The 24,190-nt window shown below is 51.0% G+C and overlaps 1 pseudogene; it reads left to right on the plus strand.

Annotated features, from left to right (window-relative positions):
- Positions 1-2,815: 2,815 nt before the first annotated feature.
- On the plus strand, positions 2,816-9,195 carry LOC122430718 (annotated as a pseudogene).
- Positions 9,196-24,190: the final 14,995 nt, after the last annotated feature.

The following is a 24,190-nucleotide window of genomic DNA, read 5'->3' on the forward strand; positions in this document are numbered from 1 at the left end:
CTCCCAAGCATCTGTCTCTCAGCAGCAGTGTCATTGGTGTGGCCTCAAAGTGGCTGGACAGCCCAGGGGCTGGTAGATCACATCCCTCCCCTAGAGTTCCTGACTCTGGTCTAAACTCCCAGGCTGAGCCCCGTGCACCCTTCATTTTTGAATCCCTGGGGGCTGTCCACTTAACCCCCGCGTGACTTGCACCCAGCCATGTGGACTCACCTCGAGGCCCGTGATGGGGCCTTGGGCAGACAGAACTCTTCTCTAGGGATGGCTCCCAAAACCCGGCCCCCTTCAGACCCTCCCCCAGTTTCAATTAGCCAGAGACGGTGGTTACTCCCCAGAAGCCTACCTCTGCCTCCTTGTGTAACTTTTCGTCCACAAGCATGTGATTCTTTAGTTTTCAGTGTGACTGCTAGGCCAATGTCCTAACTTCCCTTAAAGTTTCTTTCATTTCTGTCTGGAAAAGAAGAACAAATCTAACAAACCCTTCAAAACCCACATTGTATGCCACCAAAGAGATTCCATCAAGTAGGGGGGTCACCTGTGCCCCTGGCTCCTTTTATCAGCACCCCTTCCATGCTGACCCCCAGCTGCTTTGGGAGGTAGAGTCAGAGCTGGGGCTCGGGGCCTCTGGGCTGCCTGTCCTGGGGCTACAGGTGATGTCAGTTTTAGCAGAACCATGAGCTGGGGGCCCCTCCAACTCCCCAGGGCTGTTTCCGAGGCAACAGCTGGTGCCGTGAGAGCTGAGTCCAATTGAGTGGTCTGGGGCACTCATATGCCCCTCTGAGCTCAGGTCCTCATCTATGAGGAAGGAGCAGTAAAATCCTGGGCTATGGCTTTGTTGAGAAGATTAAATGCAGAAGCAGGAGTGCAAGCGCTAGGTACGTGTACAGAGTTCTAGAGAAGCGGGTGTGGAGCATCGAGGCATCAGGTTTGCTGGGGGAGACCAGCAGCAGGCAGACCCCAGCCTCAGAGAGGCTCAGTGAGGACCACGGATGCCCCGGGGCCTCGGGAGAGGCTGGCGACCTCACTGCCTCCACCACCTCCATCTGCATCCCGTTGTCTGCCTGGACAGGCATAGCGAGCATGTCATGGTCTTCAAACCCTTTGCCCTTGGCGCCAGAAATGTGGGAACTAGGTCAACCTACTCAAGTTCGGAGGTGAGGCCCCGGTTGGAGAGCAACCTGATTTCCTGCCTTGATGAGAAGGCAGGAGGCAGGTACGGAAAACATGATCTGGCTATAAAATTAACGTGGGTAAGGGACGCAGCAGAGGCACCGAGAAACCCTTGGTCCTTCCGGGGTCTGTGCTGTGTTCATGTGGAATTGCAAATCCTTAGGACAGCACGTTGACTTGGGTTCCATGGCTGCACCGAGCCTCACAGACACATCCCCTTAGCAAGGGTTACTTGACAGGGGGTCTTCCCTAGTGGTTCAGTGGTAAAGACTCTGCCTGCAGTGCAGGAGATGTGGGTTTGATCCCTGGGTGGGGAAGATCCCCTAGGAGGAGGGCACGCAACCTACTCCAGTATTCTTGCCTGGAGAATCCCATGGACAGAGGAGCCTGGTGGGCTACAGTTCATAGCGTCACAAAGAGTTGGTCATGACTGAAGTGACTGAGCACTCATGCACGCACTTGATGGGGTGATTGGGAAAGAGTAGGAACAAAGAGAGGGAAATAAAGGGGAGGAGAGCCGATCTGTTTTTATAACCCATTGTGTGGAAGGGCCCAGTTCCTGGCTTTTGTGCTGATTGGGACATGGTTTAAATTCAACTTCCCCTTGAAAGAAACCACAGCACCCACAAAATTACTGCCTTGCACTTTCTGTATGTTGGCAGGTCTGGGTAGGACAGAGGCCCCTGGCTGCTGTAGGTGGAGGTATCGCCAGGTTGGGACGCGGGGAGGAGCTGCAGAGCTCAGAGGACAGTGCAGAGGGTTAGGAAGGGCCAGATGGTCCAGTGGCTACAGGAGTAGAAGCCGAGGCCCAGATACTCAAGATCACCCAGCCTGTTAGTGGAAGAAGTGGGCAGAGCATAGAGGTCTTCTGACCCCCCATCTTGAGCTCTTCCCAGGACTGCAAACCGCCCCCTAAGAAATGATTCCAAAAGGAGTCATGGCACCAGAGACGGCTGAGCTTGGTCTTATTCTGTCACATGGAGGGCATCCCCTGCAGATAGAGGGGAAACCGAGGGTACCCCATGAGCCCAGCATGGCCTGCAGACATGAGGGCTTTCCCAGGAGGCAGAGAAATGGGGGAAATTTGGAGAGGCACGGGCTGCAACTTTGGGGCACCCTGTCCCCAGGTTTCCCTGATGACCCTCCTTTGTGCTCAGGCCTGGTGAGGACCCCAGGCTGCCCCTCTGCTGGGGTCGCAAGAGGGGACAGAGCCAACGAGCCTCGCTCTGGCTTCTGCTGGTTGGCTGTGACTCCTGGTCTCCTGCCTGGATGGATCCAGGAGAGTAAGAAGAACAGGAAGAGAAATGAAAGCAGCTGAAGGACGCAGGATGCCTGTCTGCTGTGCTGTGGAGGGTCCTGAGGAGGAAGAAGGCCACACGGGCCCCCAGCTAAGAGGCTTAGCAGGGAATTAGGGTTCCCTGGCATCCACAGGCCTGAGGAACAGCCAGTGTCTGTGGGAGATCAGAAACCAATGGATTTGGAGCCAGTTGAATCTGGGCTGAAGACCTGCTACTCTGCATCAAATTGCCAACCTCCATGAGCTCTGAGCATCACTCCACAATATAGGCGACCCTGCCAACCTTAAAGACTTAGAATGAAGATTCAACAATGAAGCTCCGGCCCAGCTTTGAGCACAGAAGCCGGCACAATGGACATGGTCCTGGGTTCCTGGGGTGCCTGCAGGCTGGCTCCCGCCATCCACCTGCTCCTGGAGTTCACACACTCAGACCAAGAAAACGAGCAAACGATGCAGGTTCTCCCAACAGTGGGAGCCAGCGGCCAAGCCCAAAGTCCAAACTGGGTCTAGACTTCCCCAATCCGCCCAACTTAATCATTGGGTTGGTTCACAAGCTCAGCCAGAGCAATGCCATCCTTTGCAGGGACAACATGAGGGGAGACAGAGGGGGAGAAGATACCGTGCATGTGTTGGAGAACCAGGTTATGGACGTCTGCATGTACGCCGCCGTCAGGATCTGCTACAGATCCGACTTTGAGAAACTGGAGCCCAGTTACTTGAAGGAGATCCCTGAGAAGGTGAGGTTCTTCTCAGACTTTCTGGGGAAGAGGCCTTGGCTTGCCGGGGCCAAGCTCACCTAGGTGGACTCCCTGGATTATGACATCCTCGACGGGCACTGCCATGTTTGAGCCCAAGTGCCTGGATGAATCCCAAACCTGAAAGACTGCCTTTCCCACATTGAGGGCCTGAGGATCTCTGCCCCTGAAGCCCAGTCGCAGCTGCCCAGGCCCTCTGTTTCTGGAGACTGCCGTGTGGGGCAGCAGGTGGGGCCTTGTAACCAGATGGAGTGAGGAGCCGGTGCCCTCAAGAGCAGCCGGACCTCCCTGCCCCCAGAACCACCTGTCGTTTCCATTCTCCTTCTGGCCACTCTAGATGCCCTCATAGCCCGCTTGTCTCCCTCCCAACTCCCTTCCCATCCTTGCTTTAAAGCTTCAGTTCCCGTTTTTCTTCAAAATTTCCTCCCCCACCCCTATGTTCTCCCTCCTGCACTAAAGCCCAACCGGAGGTTGGTCCTTCCTTTCCATGGTTGTTTCTCCCCTGAGGAGTCCACCAGACCCCCAGCCCAGAGAGCTATGCCCTGAAGACCTGACCTGGCCTGCTGTGGGGGCCATGTTTCCCTGTGTGGTTCCTGCGTGCCCTGTCTGGTCCCCAGTAAAGACTTAATCATACCAACACCACCAACAAAAAGACTCAATAGTACGTGTGCTAGAATCTCTAAATGTAGCGGGCGCTTCTCATGGCTCGCTCCCTTCCTCCCACAAACCCAGCCCGCCCAACCCCTCGCTTGGCCCTCCAAGCTTCTGAGAGCAGAGAAGGCGACATCCTCTAGGCCCTCGGGCTGTCCTGGCAGCAGAGTGTCCACTGATCCCAGACCAGGGTCTTCTTCCTACGGATCTTCCCAGAGTCACTGCCAGGCACTGCCAGGCTCCAGAGCCCTGGACAAAGACCCTCAGATGCCTGTCTTTAGACATAGATACAAAGTGATCAGCACAGTAGATCCCAGGATTCAAGAGAGATGGAACTGCTGGTCTAAAGCCATACATCATCAATGCACCGTGAGGGGGGACTTTGGCCACGTGGGCTCTGAACCCTAGAGCTGGCTCGGAGAGGCTTGTCCCTGTCTGGAGAGCCCTCGGACCCTCTGCCACTCCGCAGGCACATCAGTAAGAGACGCATTTGTAGGCAGACAGATGCCAGTTCAAATCTCAGCTGTATTGCTTTCCAGCTGCATGTCAGCGGGTTTGACCTCTCTAAGGTCTGCCCCTTTGTGTGAAAAGGAGGATGCCAGTTCATTCAGAAGGCTGCCCAGAAGAACAACTTGAGAGAGGCACATCTTTTAACCACCGCCCAGTGGAGGTGACTGGATGGTGCTTCAGACCAGTGACTGGTGGTCCTGACACTGCACTGTTCTGTCCTGAACCTCTTCTGTTTCTTTGCTTCACTTGAATCAGATCCAGTGCTATCAAGTCCCGATCTCTGACCCCTCCCAGCAGCCTGACCCTCCATGGTCCCCACATCTTCAGAATAGCCCTGCTGGAAGTGACCCATCCCACCTGACACTGGCTCACCTGGGATCAGCCGGTAGGTCTCCCTCCCAGGACGACTCCTTGAGCCAGGAGCCGGCGCTCCCCAGCAGGAGGGGCCAGGGCCCCGGGAAGAGGAATGGTTCTGGGTTTGGGCCTCCATTTGGGAGCTGGCTCAGGCCCATCACTGGCCACTCAGCCTCCTGAGGAGCCTGCCGTGAGGGATGTGCGACTAGCCGTGGACCCTCAGTGCCCTGGTCCACTCTCGGCAGACCCGTCCACACCTCAATTAGCCACTTAGGGAAGAGAAAGAGCAAGGGGAGCTGGAGAAATCTGTCCAGACCCTGATGAATAGTTTCCCAAGCCTGCTGTTGCCATGGCAGCCAGCTGGGAACACCGTTTCCAGGGCCCGAGGCGCTCAGACCTGCACGGGGGGCTGCCCTGCTGGGCTGCTGCCCACTCGCCTACCCCCACCCAGCCTCCTGGCTCCCTAGCAACCGCTGTCCCTATTGCCATCGCAACCACGGCTGCAGCTTCTGCACTGGCGGCTGGAGTGGGGGAGGGGGCAGTGTCCAGGGATGTTCTGGGGGGAGGCGGGGAGTATGTCCCTGGCAGAGTTGAGGTACTTATGAGGTAGGAAGGGAAAGCCTGGGCCACTTTGCCTCAGTGGCCACAGGCTCCTTCCTGACTATAGACTCCTAAGGATGTGTTTGTGTATCTCGGTGTATGTGGGTTTTTCTGGAGAAAGAGTTTAGAGTTTTTATCCAACTCTCAAAGAAGACCAAGGTCCCCAGTGAGTAAGAGCCACAATCATGGACGCTTTTGCTTTCAGAGTCAGAATCATCTCAGGGACTGGTTGATCCACAGGCTTGGGAGATAAGCAGAGGGGAAGGGTGGAGGCAGGAGGCATGCTACTCAGGGACCCCCAGGGGCACCCCTTTGGGAACGGGGGCTGGGGTCTCCCTCCTGACAACCTGAGATGTTCGGTCCTTCTCATCTACCCCGGTTTTCAGCTCTGCCCTGGAGTCAGCCAAGCAAGCCATCTGTGTTTGCTGTGCCCAGTCCCTGAGCCCCGTGCCCTGAACACCCTGTGTAGTGTCCCATCAACCTGCACACCAGCGGGGGTGTTCTCTCACCACTGCCATTTAGAGACGAGAACTTTGAGACAACAGATAAAGTAAGCCACCTGCCAAGTCAATGCAGTGGGTTTCCCTGTCTCTGAGGAGCAGGAGTCACGGGGCACCGTATTTTCTCGGGGGACATGGTGCAATCGCCACTGTTGGCTACATGCAGATCAAAGGAACTGACCTTGGGACATCCTTGTAGACTGGCCTCCGCTACAGAGAATTGCCCATGCCCGCAGCTCAGGTACCCCTGGGAACCCCTGGTGGTGCCCTTGGGCGGGCAGATGGCACAGCATCTCTGGCTAGCAGGTGCCTGGGTCAGCAGTCTAGGTGAGGGTGCTTGAAGTTTCCATCGAGGGAGCAGGAAAGACCAGGTGCCCCACACTTCACTGGCATGTGAGGGGCGGGCAGGTGTTCATGGGGGGCTGAGAGGGAGGTGAGAGGCTTGGAACACCCCCAGGCCACGTGGGCTGTTGGCATCCTAGCAGAGGGTGACAGGGACGCAATGGCTGTGTTCGTCACTGCTGCGCAGAAACACAAAGTACCATCCGATCCGCAAGTGGGAGTGGGGGGCTCCGTCATCTGCAGGCTTCTGTGGGAGCAATCTCCCGGCCCCTCTTCTTGCCCCAGAGGCGAGGTGCCGAGAGCAGATGGTGAGGGGGAGGGGGGTGGGTCCCGATTCCTGAGTCACTTGTCTGCCGGGCTTCCTTTTGGGGGCGCTGGCAAGTACAGCACGCTCCATCACCGCGGACAAACTGGCGGCCGGATGGCAGGGAGGCGAGGGTCAGACAAAGGAGGTGACGCCGGGAGTGCCTCACGCCCAGTAAGGAGCCGCAATCGGAGGTGATTAAGCTGTGGAGGAGAAAGCCGGGAGTCATCGCTGACTCAGGGATGAGGCTGCTGCTCTGTTCTCGCCTCACCTGCCCGCTCACTCGCAGGCTGGAGCGGGGAGGCTGGTTGAAAAGGTGAGTGACTCACAGGCACTTAAAAAAGCAGCGCTTCTTAAGCTGACGAGCTTCTGAGACTGAATCAAAGATTTTTTTTTTTCTTTAATTTTCCAACGGCCATGTGAGGAGGTTGGAGTCTTTTCTGAGAACTAGGGGCAGAGCCCAGGGTGGACACAGCTGGGGGCTTGGACAGGCAAAGCAGCCATGTGCCCCCCAGCTCTGGGTGGGGGTGTGTGTGAGAGAGGCTGCAGGCTGGCTAGTTAAGGGCCTGGGATGTGAGCCCAGTTTGGATTCACTAGCTCTGGGCAGTGACCACTGCCCCCCACCCCAACTCCACGGCAACCCGGGTCTGTTTGCTCATCCATAAGAAGAGACTAGAATTCCTGGGCACCAGGCTGGGAGGGGAGAGGGCAGGGCAGCACCCTTGTAGCCCTAAACGATGAAGCAGTAACTTCTCTTCAGTTTCTCTCTTCTATTCCAAAGAGAAGTAAGACATCCTGATTTACATCACATGCTGTGGTCACAACAGAACAGTAAGAAGGGTAACTCAGTGATGCAAATTACCCCCAAATACAATAAACATTTACTGAAAGACACTATTTTATTGTTGGCAACCCCCTCTGGGAAGGTGCTAAATGTGCACAGATCTGGTTGGTGGGCGTCCGAGGAGACTGAGATGGTGCCCCTTGTGTTTAGGGTTCAGAGTCTCAAAGACCAGAAGTCGGAAAACTAAGCTTTTGGAAGGGCTGAATATAGAATAATCAAGACCCTAGACCTTGGAGGGTTCGTCAAATGCCCCATCTCAGGCTGGGTGACACTAAACATGTGCCTTGAGAGTGAGTCTAATTCTCTTCCAGTTTTTCTTTATCCCAAAGGAGAAGGAAGAATCTTTGACCAGCAAGAGCAGCCAGCTTGCAAAGACGGGATGGCTGACATGAGGTGCAAACAAGCAAGTCAAGGAGGTCACTTGGTTGACCTCCGGGATGCATTGGCCAGAGCCCGCAGGGTGATTCCAGCTGTGCAGGGCACCCGTGCCCAGAGCCCCTCTGAGCCTGGCAGCAGATGACACGCACCCAAGGGGCCAGGGCTTGGCTGGGGCTCACCCAGAGACACTCCCTCCATCCTGCTGTCCACGGGCTCCCTCCTGCCTGGTACCACTCCCACCACCTGACCGTTCTGGGCTCTGCCAAGAGCTGCCTGTTCAGCCGGTGTGAGCTGCTCACACATAGCTTTCCTGCTGTTTCCCGGGGTTTATCATGACCTTGGGAAGAGTCAAAGCCATTCTCTTCTTGGCAGGAATGGGCTTTGGGCTTGTCTGAATTCTGGCCACAGATGCATCCAGAATGTTCCCACAGCCACAAGAGCTCTACAAACAGGGTGACTTAACCATCGAATTGGGAGCCAGGTAACCAAGATCTCGCTTGGTTCCTGCACCCACTGATGGGAGGGGCCTGACAACCCATGAAGCATCCTTTTCTGCTCCCAAAGCCCCACTCCTTGTACATGCCCGGCCTCCACCAGCCACACAGACAACTCTCCTAGGAAGTTCCCTCCCCACTTGCCATGCGTGGGCTGCAGCCTCTTGCCATTGAAGGCATGGACCACGACCATCAGCATACAGATTGAGCTGTTAACACAGGAAGAACAGAGTGAAAAGGGAGAGGGCTTACAGAGCTGGGGTGGGCTCTTCTGGGGGAAGGTGGTTTCTGAGACGAGGGATCAACCAGCTGCTTCTGCCGCCATGCCAAGGAGAAGGGGAGAGTCCAAATAAAGGGGTCATCACAGTGCCTGGCCCCTCCCCCATAGGGGCAGAGGAAGGGGCAGGAAGTAGGGCTGGCGTGTCCCTGCAGCCCCACTGTCAGTCCCAGGCCATCACCCCGGACACGTCCTGCTTGCTGAAGGATTTCCCTGTCCAGTCTCTACTTTCCATACTGGGTCTTGATTCTCCTTTGAATCTCGGCCACAAGCAGACCTTTGCTGAGTCTGTGACCACAAGGCATTTAAGATGCAATATTAGCTTCCCCCACTCCAGTGTGGGGGGGGGGGACAGGCAGCAGGGCGGGATTGGAGCCCAGGATGATGCTTGGTGGGGAGCTGGAGGGGCAGGTAGACTCAGATTACACACTTGGGAGTCCAGACGAGGGAGCTGATGCCTTGTGAGATGAATTGGTTTGTTTACCGAGAGCTTGTGCTCATTGATGGGAGAGCAAGACTACGCTCAGGTCATTGGACACCTGAGCCTTCCTGCGGCCACAGGGCCTATCCCATCCAGCAGCGGCTCAGCTGATGACGGGTGGCACAGCTCTGGGAGCAGAGGGGCACCCCTGTGTAACCTCGACCCCTTCCAGATGTCCCTGCCTTGCACCAAGGGTTACACGCATCCTGAGGTCGCCTGGGGGAACACATGGATGGAATGACCTTTTAGAGGTGTTACGTCTGGATAAACCTCCAGACCCTGCAGGAATTAAAGCTCTGAGCGGCGTCCTGCAGTGTCTGCTGCAGCCTCTGTGCCTCCCCTGCCTCCTGGATGTCCCCTGCTTCCAGGGGGCTTGTGGCTTTCCTAGTGACACTGTCACTTCCTGTCCCTGGGATTCGTGGTCGTTACCACTCCCGCAGCTGACCCTGTGTGCCCCCTCCTCCTACTTCTCTCCACATGCTGCTCTGTGAACAGCTGTTCCTTCCCCGGGAAGGGCACCCAAATCTGCAGACCAGGCTCCTGCTGGTGACGTGCGTGCCACTGCACACATGGCCACACACACTCGACATCATCTCTTGCACACTTGCCACGTGCTGGATGGCGGGGTGCACATCACATGCGACTGGATCTCTGCCCCCAAGCAGTGATCAGGTGAGTGAGGAAGCTGCCTAGTCGATCGGCGGCTTCCGGGCAGCACGATGTGACCCATGTTTGATCATGACCAGGCCAAAGGAGTTTAAAAGCAAAACAGAAGGATGGTTACATCATCCTGGGAAGCAGGAGGTGCCCAGAGAGGGTGGGGCTTGGCTCGATCCCCAGAGGATGCCTGGGGGGTCAACTAGGGGAAGGGCATTCAGGAAGGGAAAACGCAAAGGCGACGTATACTGGGCAGGTGTCCAGCTGCTGGGATCCACTGGAAATCTCTCCACTCCTCGTCAGGAGCAGGCTATCATGGTGGGAAGGGCTCCTCGGCAAGAAAGTCAGACACAGGTGTGGACCAGGGCAAGTCACTGACCCACACCTCATGGAACATGAGAGGACTAGATAAGACGGTCTCTCAAGTCCCTTCCAGCCTCAGAGCTGCCTTCTCCCACTAGACCACTCTAGAAACCCTAGACAGAGCAAATAAGGTTCACCAAGACTAAGACCTCCTCCCAGGAAGGCAGGTGAGGATGGGGCAATAGGGCTGCAGGAGAAGAAGGGGGCTCACCGCTTTGGTTGGGCAGGCCCCCTCCTCCTGTGGGCAGGAGGATGTTGGGGCAAGAAACTTACATCTGATGGACATGCTAGTGGGCGCTCTTCTGTCACGATGTTCCACTCCAGCGCCTTCACTTCTATTATTACACCAGTGATTTATTCCAAAAACATAAACCGAGCAGCAAGAGTAACTGGCTCCCTAGGGAGAGGTCCCCCACCTCCCCTGTGAGCCGCCTCCCCAGCCTACTGTGTTTGCTGTGCTCAGTTCAAGCCCATTCTTGGGGCGGGTGGGGGTGACAGCCGGGCTGGGCAGAGGGGCTATATCTCAAGAGTCCTCCCGGACACTGAACTAATGGCTCCAACCAGCAGTGCTGCCTGCCCGGTGCTGCTCTAATGCATTTGAAACCTGGGTGAATGTCATTCTTGGAGCTGTGGTTTCCTCACCGCTGAAACATGGAGGAGAATTCTGAGAAGACAGTTTCCCTTTTAGCAACCTGGGGAAAAGCAAAGACTTGGGTTCCAGCTGGGTGTTCTCTCCCCTGGTGGCTGGTGCTCCCTGTCCCAGGAGGATGGACACAGCTCCGGGCTGTGCCCCTTCTCCAGGGGCCGTAGTGGGCATCCCCATTAGCACCGCTCCAGTACTGCAGAGCTGGCAGGAGAGATGCTGTTACAGAAGGCAGGGTCTGGGACCACCTGCTGTGTCCTTGAGACAAAACCCCTGGAGTTTAAAACACCCTCCCAATAATCCATTGTCCTTGGCTTCTCCTGGCTGAGATGGAAACTGGTGAAGGTCATGTGGGGGCTGGGCTGGGCAGACGTGTCGTCGGGGCATGCTGGGTAATCACTCCCTCCTCGGGACTCAGGAGACGTTCTGCCCGCACAGTGCTGTCATTTGTCACTTGGCATATGTGGACGTATGTTTTAGTGATTTTATGAAACACAGTCCGTCTGTATTTCAAATCTTTCAAGGCAAAGAGCAAAGTGATACACAGTAAGTTTTCAATAAATAACTGATTTTCTTATTGCTGATGATTATAACCCCAGTTTCAGAGTTCATGAGTTTATTAAACAATTGGAATTGTGACCTGTCAGAACATAGCAGTCTTAATATCCCAGGCCAATTTCCTTATAGACCTACACAGCATAAGTTATCATATCTCTCGTTAAAATCCTCCAAGAGGGCTTCCTTGGTGGTCCAGTGGTTAAGAATCCACGTTGCGATGCAGGGACACAATTTCAGTCCCTGGTTCCGGGAATATCCCACATGCCCTGGGTGGCTTAGATCGTGTGCTATGAATACTGAAGCCCACATGCAGCAACTACTGAAGACTGAGTGCCTAGAGCTTGTGCTCCACAACAAGAGAAGCCACTGCAATGAGAAGCCCACACACCATAACTAGAGAGAAGGCTGCACTAGAGAAAAGCCCATGCAGCAACGAAGATCCAGTACAGCCAAAAATAAATAAATAATATAAATTGTATATAAAAAAAATCGCCAGGGGAAGGGGCAGCAGGTGCCATGTCAGGCTGCAAAGGTGGCAAGAAGTAGCCCCTGAAGCAGCCCAAGAAGCAAGGCAAGGAGATGGATGAAGAAGATAAGGCATTCAAGCAGAAACAGAAGGAGGAGCTGAAGAAACTTGAGGAGCTAAAAGTGAAGGCCGGGGGAAAGGCCCCTGGCCACAGGTGGAATTAAGAAATCTAGCAAAAAAATAAGCTGTTCCTTGGACCTGAGGCAGTGATGACCCTTAGTTCCATTCCTGTGCAAACATCGTCATTTCCTGCCATGACAGCTTTTGTACCCTCTAGCTAGGATGAAGTGTTGTCTCGGAACTTATTGTACATTTAAGAATAAACTTTTGTAAAAAAAAAAAAAATCATACACTGGCTCATTTGTCTTCATTTCTTCTCAGCCATTTCTACCTTAGCTATGAGATCCATATAAACCCAGTCAAGAATCCTTCTTAAGTCTATGTTCTGTTCTGATTTCTGTACTACCTGAGATTAAACCAACTCATTGGGGGAAAAAAAATCCTCCAAGAGGTGTGTATGGCTGGAAGGCTGACTCTCTTATCACCTGGCTCTTTTTGTTCCTTGCCCAGGGCCAGTCTGCAGTGATACAATTGAGTTGGAACATTGACCCCAGGCTCATTTTCTTTCTACCATGTCATGACTCTTCTTGGTGTGCAGACTGAGGCAGTGGCTTCTGGATGGTTCTGTGAACTCAGCTATGCATGAGGGGGCTGAGGCTATGGGGATAAGACAGTTTTGCCAAGTTCAAATGAGCAAAGGAGAATGTGCAGGCATTCTAACAGCAAGAGCAGCAGGCCCTCCAGATTCTGGAGGGGTGGGCCACACCAAGTTCCCCGCACCCCACATGATGCCGTGTCTCCTTCCACCAGGAGAGGAACATAGTCATGGCCATGCCCCATGGACTACAGCATGCCAGGCTTTCCTGTCCTTTACCATCTCCGGCAGTTTGCTCAAACTCCTGTCCATTGAGTGGATGATGCCATCCAACCATCTCATCCTCTGTTGTCCCCCTTCTCCTCTTGCCTTCGTCTTTCCCAGCATCAGGGTCTTTTCCAATGAGTTGGCTCTTTGCATCAGGTGGCCAAAGTATTGGAGCTTCCACTTCAGAATCAGTCCTTCCAATGAATATTCAGGGTTGATTTTCTTGAGGGTTGACTGGTTGGATCTCCTTTCAGTCCAAGAGACTCTCAAGAGTCTTCTCCAGTACCACAGTTTGAAAGCATCAATTATTCGGTGCTCAGCCTTCTTTATGGTCCAACTCTCACATCTGTACATGACTACTGGAGAAACCATAGCTTTGACTATACAGACCTAGAGGCGGAAGAGGTCTAAATGATTTTCACCTTGACTCCTTCTTTACAAGGAGAAGACTCTAAAATCCAGAGGTGACAAAGGGCTTCCTCAATGTTCTTCCCCCTACCCCAACTCACCTGTAGTTCACCCTGCCGTTACCATTAGGTGTAATGGCTTTCAAGCCACCTCTGCTCTTCCTAAACTTCTTATAAGAGAAAGTGTTTTTAAGCTTGTACAGAAGATGATCCTGACACCTCTAAGTCTCTAAGACAGGACACGCTGTCCTAACATCAGTAAAGTCTTTCCATCTCACCTTCATTTGTTTGTTGCTATATTTCCTAAACCTTTTCAGTAAATAGAGAGAAAAGGGGTCCCACCCTTATGCATTTGAAAAAAAAATAAAAACAAGTGAAGGATACTAAAAAATTCTTTTTGGCTGCACTGGGTCTTCACTGCTGCTCAGAGGCTTTCTCTAGTTATGGTGAGCAGGGTCTACTCTCTTGTGGTACACAGACTTCTCATTGCAAAGGCTTATTTGTTGCAGGGCACTTTCTCTAGGGTATGCAGACTTCAGTAGTTGTGGCACACGGGCTTAGTAGCCCCGGCATGTAGAATCTTCCCAGACCAGGGATTGAACATGTGTTCCCTGTATTGGCAGGCAGATTCTTAACCCGCTGGACTACCAGGGAAGCCCCTTATGTATTTTTCCATGGGTGTCAAATAGACAGACCTGCCCTCGCAGTGGCCTTGCTGTGGCCCCTTGTTGAGGTTAACACATGAGAGCTTCCTTGCTCATAAGCCATCTAGCTGCTTAACCACCTAAGTCAAATGAAGGTTATTTGTTAGTCCCTTGGAGAACTGACTGCCTAATGACAGAAAGGTAATATCTTTAAAAGCTTTCTCTTTTATTTCCTGCCAAAGTTCAGGTTGATTTATAGACTAGATCCAGCCTGGGCTTCTGGCACCCAAGCTTGTCAGAGAGGAAAACTGGCACAAGACCATCAGGACTTCCTGATGGTCCAGTCATTAAGACTCCTTGCTCCCAGTGCAGGGGACCCAGGCTCAGTCCTGGTCAGGGAACTAGATCCCACATGTTACAACTAAGAGCCCACATGCTGCAACTAAAACTCCTGTGTGCCACAACCTGCTGCAGCAAAAAAAAAAAAACAAAAAAAACCAAAACAACCAAAAGAGACCCTCGTAGGTGGAGCTATGGAATAAAGATGCAGTGGGCGGGTCTCGGGAGAGCTCCCCAGTTTTGTACTGTGTAGTTCTCAAGACGTAGCCATGAGCATCTTGAACAGCATCTGAGAAACTGTGAAGATGCCAAGCTAAAAATACCACGGAGCAGCGCAATCAAGGAGAAGCACAGAGCTGGGCATGACTCCCCTGGAAAGTGTGAGACTCAAGCAGGGGCCAGCCTGCTGTGCATACCTCGGGCTCTCATTGAGGGGACGCCCTGGGGCTCAGCCTGATGGAGAGTGAAGGGACAGATGCTTCTGGCTTTAGACCCTTTTATTGTTGAATCAGGTAGTTGTCATGCACATGAGTGTCTCACAAGCACCTACCATGTGCCTAGAACTGGAAGTGGGGAACACGCCACGACTTGAGGACATGAACTCTGAAACCTGTTGTTGTCGTCCTTGGTGACAAGTGTAACTTGGCTTTTGTGGCTTCTGGCTCTCTGCATCCCAGTTTCAGAATCTACTTCTTCTAACACTTAATCATGTGTCCCTGATGAATATTTTCTCTAGTCTGCTTCTATGAACAGTCTGTTCCTGATTACTGGGAACATTTTATCATCCGCGCAGCAACCCGCCCCCACCCCCCACCACCACTGCCAGGGGCTCCATCAGCAGTTTAATGGTCTCTGGGCAGCAGGACCCACTTCCCTCAACCTTTTTACTTGAGCTATGGCCAAATCTCATAGGCTCCTGCTCAAGTTTCTCTTAACTTGAGGAGTGAGGGGTGGAGGGGGAGGACAGGAGAGTAGAGGGCAGTCTTTCTCCCCATATTTTAAAATGACAATTGTTATTTGAGACAAAGCCTTGTCTTTGAGGAATCAGTAGTCTAAAGACAGATGTCCCGCTATGGGCAACCATCCACAGGACACAAAGAGCAAACTAAAAAAGTAACAGGAGGCATTAGCATTTATATCTTGCACAGATCAAGGTAAGCATGTTTGCACTCTGATATAATTTAGTTACTCCGTCCCTGGCTGTTCCAGCAGGAAACGCTCCCTCCCTCCTATCCTAAATTATTTTTGAAGACTATTCCTTTTAGAGGACAGAGGTGCAGAGCCATGCCCCCTTCTGGCTGTAGCATCTTGCCGCTGACTTGTCATTTGTGAAACGAATGGAGCAAGAGGTCATGAGGTGACTCAAGAGAGTGTGAGTGCTATTGATGAACTTTGGGGCAGGTTTTCAAAAATGTAAAATACCTGTTTTCACTTGTCCAGCCTTGATCCATTTGTATAACTTTCCTTGTGAGTGCTGTGTGGAAATACCCCAGGCACACAGGATGCATGGCCTTACAAGTGGTCACTCGAGCTTACCTTGGAGATAGGTAGATTCTGCTTTGCCTAGAAACTCTGAAGGGCTTCAGGTTTTGTGGATGGAGAAATAGTAAGTTCCTTAGGGGCTGGAACCCAGGGCACTGAAGCAGCTCTGCTTTTTCTGGAGCCAAGATCCCCAAGATCCCCTGTGGGCTCCTCGGCACAGAGGGAGGCAGTGAGCAGGTGAGGAAGGATGTGGTCGGCTCCCACCAAGCATCCTCCCCGAAGTGTTGCTCTTTGGGAAGTTCCTATAAGTACCAGAGCACCTAGAACAGTAGTTGGATTGATAACAGAGCCCTGCAAAGTCCCCGCACACCAGCCCAGCCACAGCAGCCTCAGCGAGAAAACAGGTGTGTGCTTGGGGCTCTGCTTCAGGGTGTTACTAGAGAGGGGAGGACCCAGTGGCTAAGCCCCTCCCAAGGAGTCTACAGTGACTGTGGGGGGAGGCTGGGGGGCTTCTCTGGGCAACTAATACAGGTCTGTGAGCTGTCCTTGTGCTGAGCCAAGGGCTCAGGGAAACTGTTTTCTCTGCATCTCCACTCTTCCTCTGGCAGGTCCCCTGTTTGCATAATGTAATCTTGGCCAGATTTGCCGTATCCTGGCGGGGATCCCGATACCTACCTCACTTTTCTTGGGCCCTCAAGGACATTGGAGCCGGGGGAGATGCTCACCCAAGGGGGTACAAAGTCAGAGATCTCTGCAGCCTTGTCCTGTCAGATGACATCACTCCATGGTCCCAGCTGCCTTTCCCTCTCACAGTTAGCCTTTCCTGCCCCTAGTTTTCCCTCGAGGGATAAAGCATCTGAGCACATGGGCCTTGATTTTATTACTCACCAGGGTAAAGGGCCAGTGACTCAAACAGTAAAGAATCTGCCTGCAACGCAGGAGACCCCGGGTACGATCCCTGGGTTGGGAAGATCCCCTGGAGGAGGGCATGGCAACATACTCCAGTATTCTTGCCTGGAGAATTCCATGGACAGAGGACCCTGGCGGGCTACAGTCCAGGCATGGGGTGGCGAAGAGTCGGACACAACTGAGTGACTAACATTTACACTTTCAAGGTAAAGGGAGTCAGTCAGAACTGAGATCTCTGGGCTCAGATTCACTGCCCTGTGGAGCTGGGGACCCGGGTTCATGGCTGCTCTCTGTGGTGGCTGGATGGAGAGTGATGCACTGCTGGGAAGCTTCTCCTCGCCTTTGGAGGCCAGCTTTGTCACTGTCCAGGAAGATGTGGAGCAGCCCCAGGTAGAGGTCTCCCTGGGACAAGCTCCGGCCAGAAACCTGGGGAACTTTGCCAGGGTGATTGACCCTCCTGGAGGTGGGTCCTCCAGCCCTAGTCAAGCCTGCCGTGACACCACCTGGGCTGACTCCTTCCTGCAGCCTCGTGAGATACCCTGAGCAGGGACCTTCCAGCAGAGCCACTGTCCGCTTCTTCCTGGGTTCCACAAACTGTGTGGAACTATATATGTTTATTGTTTCAGTCTCTGGAACATGTTCCAAACACTCTGGGACTGATCCCATCAAGCCTTCCTCCAGACACCCCAGGACTGACCTCATCAATCTGTGTTTCAGACACAAGGACTGACCTCATCAAGACATTTCCTGACATCCAGTAATTACCTCATACCTTTTTCCAGATAGACCAGGAAACAGCCTCTTCAAGAGGTGTTCCAAACACCCCAGTATTGACCTCATCGTGCCTTTTTCCAGACACCCCAGGACTAACCTCTTCAATGGGTGTTCCATACAACCCAAGACTTTCCTCCTTAAGCGTGAAAAGACACCCCAGGATTGACCTCATCAAGCCTTCTCCAGACACCCCAGAATTGACTTCATCAAGTCTCCAGATGCTACAGGAATGACCTCAACAATCTGTATTTCAGACACAAGGACTGACCTCATCAAGCCATTTCCTAACACCCCAGTAGTGACCTCATCAAGCCTTTTTCCAGACACCCAGGAATGACCTCATCAAGCCTTATTACGGACACCTGAGGATAGATCTCATAAAGTCTTTCCCCAGAAATCTTGTGAATGACCTCACCTAACCTTTTTCCAGGCTCCCCTGGACTGACCTTATCAAGGAGTCATCCAGACACTCCAGGACTGACCTTCTCAAGGCTTTTTCCTGAAACCTCAGGACCTATGTTGCAGGTCCCCAGCTGCAAACTCTCACTCCTCTCAGTAGTTGATTTCCTTGCCTCCCATGAGGAAGGACAAGACCATCTAATAAAGAAGAAGTAAGACTGTTGCCAACCAGGGTCTTTGGACTCTTTAATCAATAGGAATTGATCAGAAGGCAGAGGACTGAATTCAGGGAAGATTTAATAAAGCAGGGGCCTCTGCTGCAGCAGAATGAGAGAAAAAACAAGTAACAGGTGCCTTTGCTGTTCCCTGAGGCGGTGAGTTGCTCCCTTAATAAAGTGGGGTTCGGGGTTGTTCCAGGGGTCCTGCTGGCGTGAGGATTAGGTGGTCTGCCTGCCCCCTTGTTGGTGCTGTGTGCAGGGATCAGGCACAGATCCCTGCTTTTGCCCCTGGCACCTCAGAAGTGGCAGCTGGGTTTTGGCTCTCCGTATCTTGTTGAGAATTTGCCCCGACTGTGTATGCAGTTATTTTTAGTCCCTTATATTTTTTTTTTGTATCTGTTGCTTGGGAAGAAGTTTGTCCAGGTGCAAACACTTCACAAAGGGCCCAGGTCCCAGCTTGTCTTAAAACCAGAATTTACTCCATGGCAAGTGTGTTGCTTATATAGCTGCATTTAAACTTGATGGCGACCTTGTGAGAGGCAAGCTGTTACCATCCCCATTTACAGGCTTCCCTGGTGGCTCAGATGGTAAAGAATCTGCCTGCAATGCTGGAGACTGGGGTTCAGTCCCTAGGTTGGGAAGTTCCCCTGGAGAAGGGAATGGCAACCCACCCTAGTATTCTTGCCTGGAGAATCCTGTGAACAGAGGACCCTGGCAGGTTACTGTCCACGGGGTTGTGAAGAGTCGGACATGACTGAGGGAGATGAGAACAGGGTCCATTCTCTTAAGCAACGTGCCAGGCTCACAAAACGAGGAAATGCAAGACCATCACTGAGAGCAGTGTTGCCTGCTTCCAGGCCTTCTGTTACCAAACACAAATCCTTGTGTCCAACAGGTCCCAAGGATGTGCAGCATCAGCAGCAGAGACCAGAAATGCTGTTAAAGGACCCACAGACCCTCGAACTCCTGGAAGGTGGACAGCAAAGTGGCTTTTTAAAGCCAGGAGAGGGAGGGGGTGTTGCAGGGTTGTATCAGTTGTGCACAATTCGAACTGGCTTATGGTGGGGTTAGGGCTTCCCTCATAGCGCAGTTGGTAAAGAATCCACCTGCAATGCAAGAGAACCCAGTTCGATTCCTGGGTCGGGAAGATCCGCTAGAGAAGTGATAGGTTACCTACCCACTCCAGTATTCTTGGGCTTCCTTGGTGGCTCAGCTGGTAAAGAATCCACCTGCAATGCGGGAGACCTGGGTTTGATGCTGGGCTGGGAAGATCCCTTGAAGAAGGGAAAAGGCGATCCACTCCATTATTCTGGGCTGGAGAATTCCATGGACTATACAGTCCATGGGGTCGCAAAGAGTCGGATATGACTGAGCGATTTTCACTTCACTACGGTGAGGTTATAGGGCAGAGTCACAGGTGTTAACATTATCAATCCTCAAGCTCCGGGAGGCCTGGGGGCTATGAACTCTTGGTTGTTAAGAGTTTTATTTCTTCCATTTGGTGGTGGTTTTAGCATCTGAAAAACAGCTCAGGGAAAGTGCAGCAGACACTGTTATCTGAGTACCCTCAGAGAGGAAATGAGCAGGGAGGGGTCTGTCCCAGGAAGCCCCACGGGATCCTGCTTGGTTACATTGCCACTACTATCATTCACAGAATCCAAGATTAGGAAGTGACTTCAGAATTTCTAGAAGATCTCCTCTAACACACTTGAGGAAGTGGAGACTAAGAGGTCTTGAGACTGATAGAAGAGCTCAGCCTTTGACAGTGTGACCAGGTTGGTTTTGGACTTCTGGTGTGTTTTTCTGTTCACATCACCATTGGAGGATAAGATCTGCTGTGTTTGTCCCCCACAGCTCCTGGACGACTGCTCAGGGTTCATGAGGACTCGGATGAGTGACAGAGTTTTAATCCACATCCTGAAGGCCTCCTACTTTTTAAAATAAGCCTAAATATCAGACTTTTGAGAATGGAGGAAGACAGCATTTTCATTTCCCAGCTGCCCTGTGTGCCGGTGAGAAGAAGGCGCATCTGGCTCCATGAGGGCCACCCCGCTGTCCCCGGAAGGGCTGAGGACCAGCCAGGTAGCTTCGCAGGCAGAGGAGATGCTCGGGAGGATCCCAGCCAATTCTGAGGTCTTCTCTGATAATAACACCAGTTTAATTATAGTCCAGAGTGTAAATTCCAGTTTGCTTATATTTCTAGTATGTTTCATTTCAAATGTGACTTTCCAGCTCCTTCTCTCTCCTTTTTTTCTCTCCGTGCCATAAAATATTTGCATATTTGAATGTCAAATTCTCCAAGTGCTGGAAGCAACAGGCCCTGGTATGTTCTTGAGTTATTTTGTACAGCAGCATCTGTCTTGTTTCAGCAGCCACCAGAGCTGAGAAATGACCCAAGAGCAGCCTGCCAGGAAGATGGAGGGTGGGATCCAAGTGGGAGGGGGGTCCCTCTGAAACAGAGCCCATTGGGAATAGGGCCCTGCTAGTCCAGGCAGCTTCAGAACAGAGGTTTGCCCAGCTTATATTTATTTATTTATTCATTTCAAAAGAAAGGCAGATTACCAGAGGAAACAAATACTGAATGACGGCTACAGAATGTATCTTTGGAACTTGCTAGACTAATTACTGAAGCTCCAAAATCACTTTAAGAGCAACACATTTTGTTTTGCAATATACATTCTTGTTGCCAAGATTTTTGGGGGGAGAATTTCAATCAGAGTCTACCTCAAACTATATTGGTGATGCTGAAGAAGTGGCATTAGGAGGGAATACTCTCAATAGGACAGCACCTTTCAAGGAGTTTCCTGCCTTTTTCTGTATACACATGCAATATTTCCTGCCATATCCTTGGGCAAGAAATGTCACAGCCACCAGTGATTTTGGGCCTCCAAATGTGAATGAGGGCTCCCAAAAGAGAACACAATGCCTGTGATCCAGCAGATGCCATCCGCTCCCCCCGCCCCCCACAGTGATTGTTAAGGAGCTGGGGTAGGGGGGTAATGCAAGAAGCAGCCGTCTGCCACACTTTCCACTCCTTGCAATTAACAAGGAATTAAGGATGTAAACAATTAAGAAACAGGATTTGGCCCCAGACAGTATTCTTGGGCTTCCCTGGTGGCTCGAATGGTAAAGAAGCCACCTGCAATGCAGGAGACCTGGGTTCAATCCTTAGGTTGGGAAGGTCCCTTGCAGGAGGGCATGGCAACCCACTCCAGTATTCTTGCTGGAGAATCCTAAGGACAGAGGAAACTGGTGGGGAGAGGAGACAGAGCTACAATCCATGGGGTTGCAAAGAGTCGGACATGACTGAGTGACTAAGCATAGCACAGCTGAGGTGCACGTGAAAGGAATGAATTCAGTGAGCACAGAGGCTTGCATCTTCCCATATGTAGAAGAACACTAAATTCCTTAGCTTGATATCTGGTTTTCTTTATTACTTAACAATAATATTTGATGTTCAAACTGCCTGCCCCCTTTGTTGCTAACTTGTGTATAGCCTGGTTATATATACCCATTCAATATCATGGTAATCCAAGTCTATGCCCCAACCACTAATGCCGAAGAAGCTGAAGTTGAACGGTTCTGTGAAGACCTATAAGACCTTCTAGAACTAACACCAAAAACTAACACCTTTTAGAACTAACACACAAAAAAACACTAACACCATCATAGGGGACTAGAATGCAAAAGTAGGGAGTCAAGAGGTACCTGGAGTAACAGGCAAGTTTGGCCTTGGAGTACAAAATGAAGCAGGGCAAACGATAACAGAGTTTTCCCAAGAGAATGCACTGGTCATAGCAAACACCCTCTTCCAACAACACAAGAGGAGACTCTAAACATGGACATCACCAGATGGGCAATACCAAAATCAGACTGATTATATTCTTTGCAGCGAAGAGGGAGAAGCGCTATAAAGTCAGCAAAAACAAGACCAGGAGCTGACTGTGGTTCCTGATTGCAAAACCATGAACTCCTTATTGCAAAATTCAGACTTAAATTGAAGAAAGTATGGAAAACCACTAGGCCATTCAGGTATGACCTAAATCAAATCCCTTACGATTATACAGTGGAAATGACAAATAGATTCTAGGGATTAGATCTGATAGGGCACCTGAAGAACTATGGGTGGAGGTTCATGACATTGTATAGGAGGCAGTGGTCAAGACCATCCCCAGGAAAAAGAGATGCAAAAAGGCAAAATGGTTGTCTGAGGAGGTCTTACAAATAGCTGTGAAAAGAAGAGACACTAAAGGCAAAGGAGAAAAGGAAAGATATTCCCATTTGAATGCAGAGTTCCAAAGAACAGCAAGGAGAGATAAGAAAGCCTTCCTCAGTGATCAATGCAAAGAAGTAGAGGAATGGGAAAGACTAGAGATCTCTTCAAGAAAATTAGAGATACCAAGGGAACATTTCATACAAAGATGGGCACAAAAAAGGACAAAAATGGTATGGACCTAACCGAAGCAGAAGATTTGAAGAAGAGGTGGCAAGAATACACAGAAGAACTATACAAAAAAGATCTTCATGACCTAGATAACCATGATAGTGTGATCACTCACCTAAAGCCAGACATCCTGGAATGCAAAGTCAAGTGGGCCTTAGGAAGCATCACTAAGAACAAAGCTAGTGGAAGTGATGGAATTCCAGTTGAGCTATTTCAAATCCTAAAAGATGCTGCTGCTAAAGTGCTGCACTCAATATGCCAGCAAATTTGGAAAAGTCAGCAGTGGCCACAGGACTGGAAAAGGTCAGTTTTCATTCCAATCCCAAAGAAAGGCAATGCCAAAGAATGCTCGAACTACCACACAATTGCACTCATCTCACATGCTAGCAAAATAATGGTCAAAATTCTCCAAGCCAGGCTTCAACAGTACATGAAATGAGAACTTGCAAATGTTCAAACTAGATTTAGAAAAGGCAAAGGAACCAGAGATTAGATTGCCAACGTTCACTGGATCATCGAAAAAGTAAGAGAATACCAGAAAAATGTCTACTCTGCTTCATTGACTATGCCATAGCCTTAGACTGTGTGGATTACAATAAACTGTGGACAATTTTTCAAGAGATGGGAATACCAGACCACCTTTCCTGTATCCTGAGACATCTGTATGCAGATAAAGAAGCAACAGTTAGAACTGGACAATAAACAACAAACTGGTTCCAAATTGGCAAAGGAGTACATCAGCGATGTATATTGGATCCTGCTTATTTAGCTTCTGTGTGAAACGCTGGGCTGGATGAAGCACAAGCTGGAAGCAAGATTGCCGGGAGAAATATCAATGACCTCAGATATGCAGAGTACACCACCCTTGTGGCAGAAAGTGAAGAAGAACTAAAGAGCCTCTTGATGAAAGTGAAAGAGAGGAGTGAAGAAGTTGCCTTATAACTCAACATTCAAAAAACTAAGATCATGGCATCTGGTCCCATCACTTCATGGCAAATAGATGGGGAAACAATGGAAACAGTGAGAGACTTTATTTTTGGGGACTCCAAAATCACTGCAGATGGTGACTGCAGCCATGAAATTAGAAGACGCTTGCTCCTTGGAAGAAAAGTTACGACCAACCTAGACAGTATACTAAAAAGCAGAGACATTACTTTGCCAACAAATGTCCGTCCAGTTGAAGCTGTGGTTTTTCCAGTAGTCACATCTGGATGTAAGAGTTGGACTATAAAGAAAGCTGAGTGCCGAAGAATTGATGCTTTTGAACTGTGGTGTTGGAGAAGACTCTTGAGAGTCCCTTTGACTGCAAGGAGATCAAACCAGTCAATCCTAAAGGAAATCAGTCCTGAATATTCATTGGAAGGACTGATGCTGAAGCTGAAACTTCAATACTTTGGCCACCTGATGTGAAGAACTGATTCCTTGGAAAAGACCTTGATGCTGGGAAAGATTGAAGACAGAAGGAGAAGGGGATGACAGGATGAGATGGTTGGATGGCATCACAGACTCGATGGACTTGAGTTTGAGCAAGTTCCAGGAGTTGGTTATGGACAGGGAAGCCTGGCGTGCTGCAGGCCATGGGGTCACAAAGAGTCAGATATGACTGACTGACTGAACTGAACTAATATAGCCTGACTCCCTCTCCTGACTCCTAGGAGCAGTTTTCTCAGAGCTATTGAGATGCCATCTCCCAGGTTCGGCATCCTAAAATTTCCCACAAAATAAAATAACTCTGCTTTCTGGTTGTGACTGTATTTTTTAGTCAATATATAGAATGATGTTGGGAAAACTTTTGTACAGTATTTTCTCAGAGCTTTAAACATCTTCCTTTTGAAATGATGCCTCTGTTTAAGCAATTAAAATAATAATTTCTTACATGTGCCAAGTGAAACCTGGTATCATCCTCACAGTGCCTCTAGGTGGTAGGCATCCTTTTTGTTGTTGTTTAGTT

The sequence above is a fragment of the Cervus canadensis genome, chromosome 29 (assembly GCF_019320065.1).
Source record: "Cervus canadensis isolate Bull #8, Minnesota chromosome 29, ASM1932006v1, whole genome shotgun sequence".
In the NCBI taxonomy this organism is placed as follows: Eukaryota; Metazoa; Chordata; class Mammalia; order Artiodactyla; family Cervidae; genus Cervus; species Cervus canadensis.